This window comes from Dunckerocampus dactyliophorus, chromosome 10, assembly GCF_027744805.1.
Source record: "Dunckerocampus dactyliophorus isolate RoL2022-P2 chromosome 10, RoL_Ddac_1.1, whole genome shotgun sequence".
NCBI lineage: Eukaryota > Metazoa > Chordata > Actinopteri > Syngnathiformes > Syngnathidae > Dunckerocampus > Dunckerocampus dactyliophorus.
The window spans coordinates 29,931,608-29,936,601 of NC_072828.1; the positions used below are offsets into that span (position 1 = coordinate 29,931,608).

A 4,994-nucleotide genomic window follows, 5' to 3' on the forward strand; every position below is an offset into this window, starting at 1 on the left:
GGTCGTGGGGGCTACCTGGTGCCCGCGGGCACCACGTTGGTGACCCCTGCTGTAGGAGTTAATCTCAACACTTTCAAAGTGTCCCATGGGGTCCACTCTACAAAGTGTTATTTTAACACTTTTGAAAGTGTAGCCATTTTTACACCATTGTAGAGTCAATATTAACTATCTATCTAGTTAAAAGTGTTATAGTTTAACACTCCTCGACACCAACCGGTGTTGCATTTTTTTAACACTAGCGTGAGGTGTCACAAATTAATTCTTTTAAGAGTCATTTATTAACTCTTATAGTGTCATTTAAATACTCTCAAAGGAGTTGCAACATTAACACTATAAAAGTGTTAATATACTACTTCAAAATAAAATTTTAACATTTTTTAAAAATGACTAGTTGACTGCTTCATACATTTTATTCAAAAACATTTCATTTCCAACAGACAGCTTAAATAACAGCAGGGCACTACAGTATGTTTGCTCTTTGACAACTGTCATTAGAGCACTGCTTGTCAAATGGTCTGAAATGAGTCAGTTCATGTAAACACATGACAGAAAACTCAAGCATTTGGTCTTCTATGCAGTACGCGTTAAACAGGTCATCATAGTACATCCTTTCTACATTACAGGCTCTTATGAAAGCACATTCTTTGTGTTTTATTATATCCCAGATCTTCTTGAACACAGGTAGATCAAAGCTACATCCAGTACATATGAACACACCAACATGGTAATCTATACCGTAACTTCTCACCCAGTTGGTACTTGACACACTTGAAGATGCTTGCAGACATCATGCCTGACCACGTTCCTCCCCACCTTTCAAGTTGCAGATTGTTTTTCATGTTGTAGGGCCAAATGCAAATCTTCTAAAATAATAATTTTCATAGTGAAAGGCCACGACAAACGACTGAGATTTTTAAACATTTTAACCACACCTTTTGAAAGAATTGTGTTTGGCTTCAAAACACTTGCACCACGTATGGATAAGAGGGCCAATGTTTTGTATGCATCTTGGATAGTGTATCAAGCAGTGCTTGGGAATCAACTTCTTACCAGGAAGCAATGCTTTGTACCGAGTGTGGGGGTCACTTATCAGATGTTGTAAGTAAAGCATCATTCCATCAGTTATGGTGTACGAGAACACTACAGGTATGTTGACAATCTGCATCAAAAGGAGGAGGAAGTTCCAGTGATCATTCTTCCTTTCAGTGCCATCACCAAATAGAAGTGGAGTGTTACATAGAAGACACCATGACTGGGCAGCATTCAGACCCAAATGTTTGCTCTTATCCATTTTTAACCATACGAGAGACTGAAGACGTAGTGAGCTTCGAACAGTTCATCAAAAGCTGCAATAAATGTATGTGCCTTGCATGGAACCGGCTTTTGGTCAATAATGTAGAACCTCTGGATGTCACCTTCGCTCACTGATGCAGAGGAGAAATGCTTGTCTTGTGTCAACAGTCTTGGAAGGGGGTCACACTGGCTCCTTCCTGTGGGTGAAAAGGGCAACAACAACAACAACAAAAACCCCTTTGCATGGTTTCCATTTCTCAGGTGTTAGCACACCTTATTACGACATTGAATCAACACAATTAGCCGATTCAAGAACATCTGCAACCTAAAATGAATGCTTTTAGACAGAAATCATGTTTTGATATGTAAAAATGGACCTTTGCATACCTTAAGATGTCTGAGAAGATGGTTGGCTGCTTGACAAACTGATCTTTGCTGTTTTTTCCTGGCCTCTAGAGGTCGGAGGAGCAGATGCAGGTGTAGAAGGATGGAGGATGTATCACTGCCCCAGCCTAAAAGAAAATAAATCATTTTTAAAAACAGCTAGGAAATAAATATTTGAAGTTATTTGCGTAATACAGAACTGTTTCTACTGACCACAGCTGTCATCAGGTTGAGGTTCAGTTCCTGACAGCAACTCATCAATGTTCTGCTTTTGCGGGAGAGTCTTGCAGTCTGCAATGACTTTTGCTTTGAAGACAGTTGACCACTTAGCCAGGAACCTCTGAGATACTTCATCAGCAAACATCATTGAGAAATCCTGGTCAATCTGGAAACACGACATGAATATTTCATATCCTGTAGGCCTGCAGGTTTACACATGGTTGACGTAATGGGTAATCTAATACTGAACTAGTCCAAATACTAAAGATTTCCTTACCAATCCAGGAACATCAAGGAAGTGAGGGAACACATTGAGGACAGACGATGATACATCTTCTGCTTGGATCATATTCTGTCGATACTGGAAAGTTGCTCTCATCTTCTTTGACCACGGATTCATCGGTTGAATGTCTTATTGTAGATAGTGCCTCCTTGCACTCCTCACCAAGCAGCTGTTGACCAGTTAACAGATGTTCTCCTCTGGTTTTTGGACCATCCTGAAGAAACAGTCTTGGAACGGCTTTGAGAGCCAGGAGAAGTGTAGGACACAACAGTGACTGGGTGGAGGGAGCAAGGATCAACCAACCTTACGATTTCTGGATGACCTGCTCTACCTCCTGAGCCACTGCCGCTAAGCTAAGCATCCTATGAACATATTTGAAACAAGATTTGAATACAAACTACACACCTAAAGGAAAAACAAAAACAGTACTTTAGGTTTTACATTAAAAGACTCTTACATATCCAGGTTTGGAGAATGGATCTTTGATGTATGGAAAACAAGTCACAAGTCTCAGGGCGTAATTTCTCATCACACATGATGGCGGAACCCTCCTTTCAAAACAAATCATAGTTAATGATCACAGATAGAACCATTCCCACAGTACATGGTCTTACATGGAATGACTGTTCTAATGGAAAGGGGGAAGTTCTTCTTACCCATGCAGCTCCATCATATCTGCAACCAGGATGTTCACCATCTGTTTACACCTTGCATCGGTTAGTGTTTCAGTCTTGGTGCACTCCTTGAAGATTTCCTCACCTTTCGGATTGGCCCTCAAAACACCACCGACTTTCTGCCAAAAATATTAAAATGATATATAGTGTGTTCATGGGAATTCAGAAGGATTTGTCAATAAAACAATGTCATGCATAAAAACGCAATGTATCATTGATAATATTAATTTTACATTCATTTACTCAAAGCTTACCTGTCATGCTTCATCCTGATCCATTGGTTCTGTTGGGTTCCTCTTGTGGGCTGAAGGATAAATTGTCGAACCTGATGAATGGGATGTAGTCGGCAAGAGTGGAGGCTCGCCACCAACTGGCGATAACTGGGGTGAAGGGATAGTGGAGTCGACACATCTCCATCCACCTCTGAGAATAAGAATAAATATAATAAGAATAATATAAAACATCCTACTAAAATAATAAAATAAATATGGAATTGCCACAGCTGCAGGGCTTATTATGCATTGATTTAAAAAAAAAAAAAGATATTACTTACCACATTCATGTAAGACTCAAGGAAAGGTTTGCTGTGAATCAAGAAGAAAAATAAAGATGCATCATTCTAAAAAAAAATTGTGTAGTTCACTTCCAACACATGCATGACAATTATTTTTAAGTTAAAGTAACAATTAGAGTTGCCAACCTTGATATCTTGTATCTTGTACAGCATATCAAGTCCTTTGCTGGGGGCCAGCAGGCCTACGTGTGGGGGCTCCTCGTGCCAATGAGCTAGTTAGCCATTAGCTCATTCAAAATGAAGACAGTATAATGAAGATACAGTATGTCACAAAAGTGAGTACACCCCTCACATTTCTGCAAATATTTTATTATATCTTTTCATGGGACAACACTGAAGAAATGAAACTTTGCTACAATGTAAAGTAGTCAGTGTACAGCTTGTATAACAGTGTAAATTTACTGTTCCCTTCAAAATAACTCAATACACAGACCTTAATGTCTAAACTGCAGGCAACAAAAGTGAATACACCCCTAAGTGAAAATGTCCAAATTGGGCCCAATTAGCCATTTTCTTTCCCCAGTGTCATGTGACCCATTAGTGTTACAAGGTCTCAGGTGTGAATGGGGAGCAGGTGTGTTAAATTTGGTTTTATCACTCTCACACTCTCTCATACTGGTCACTGGAAGTTTAACATGGCACCTCATGGCAAAGAACTCTCTGAGGATCTGAAAAAAAGAATTGTTGCGCTACACGAAGATGGCTTAGGCTATAAGAAGATTGCCAACACTCTGAAACTGAGCAGCAGCACGGTGGCCAAGACCATACAGCGGTTTAACATCACAGGTTCCACTCAGAACAGGCCTCGCCATGGTCGACCAAAGAAGTTGAGTGCACGTGCCCAGCGTCATATCCAGAGGTTGTCTTTGGAAAATAGACGCCTGAGTGCTGCCAGCATTGCTGCAGAGGTTGAAGGGATGGGTGGTCAACCTGTCAGTGCTCAGACCATACGTCGCACTCTGCATCAAATTGGTCTGCATGGCTGTCATCGCAGAAAGAAGCCTCTTCTAAAGATGATGCATAAGAAAGCCCGATAACAGTTTGCTGAAGATAAGCAGACTAAAGACATGGATTACTGGAACCATGTCCTGTGGTCTGATGAGACCAAGATAAACTTATTTGGTTCAGATGGTGTCAAGCGTGTGTGGCGGAAACCAGGTGAGGAGTACAAAGACGAGTGTGTTTTACCTACAGTCAAACATGGTGGTGGGAGTGTCATGGTCTGGGGCTGCATGCGTGCTGCCGGCACTGGGGAGCTACAGTTCATTGAGGGAACCATGAATGCCAACATGTAGTGTGACATCCTGAAGCAGAGCATGATCCCCTCCCTTCGGAAACTGGGCCGCAGGGCAGTATTCCAACATGACAACGACCCCAAACACACCTCCAAGACAACCACTGCTTTGCTAAAGAAGTTAAGGGTGAATGTGATGGACTGGCCAAGCATGTCTCCGGACCTAAATCCTATTGAGCATCTGTGGGGCATCCTCAAACTGAAGGTGAAGGAGCACAAGGTCTCTAACATCCACCAGCTCCGTGATGTCGTCATGGAGGAGTGGAAGAGGAT

General features: G+C 41.5%; 1 long non-coding RNA gene across 2 annotated transcripts; it reads right to left on the minus strand.

The window, feature by feature from the left end:
* Window positions 1-403: 403 nt before the first annotated feature.
* Window positions 404-3,781, minus strand: LOC129188777 (uncharacterized). 2 transcript variants are annotated; one of them, XR_008572697.1, is made up of 10 exons: window positions 3,554-3,781; window positions 3,407-3,437; window positions 3,108-3,276; window positions 2,836-2,972; window positions 2,637-2,730; window positions 2,483-2,541; window positions 2,174-2,348; window positions 1,891-2,062; window positions 1,681-1,805; window positions 404-1,490 (listed from the first exon to the last, which is right to left on the minus strand). It is a non-coding gene; the product is annotated as an uncharacterized LOC129188777 (long non-coding RNA). The 2 variants fall into 2 exon arrangements; XR_008572696.1 differs by having other exon boundaries at window positions 2,174-2,541; window positions 3,554-3,779.
* Window positions 3,782-4,994: the final 1,213 nt, after the last annotated feature.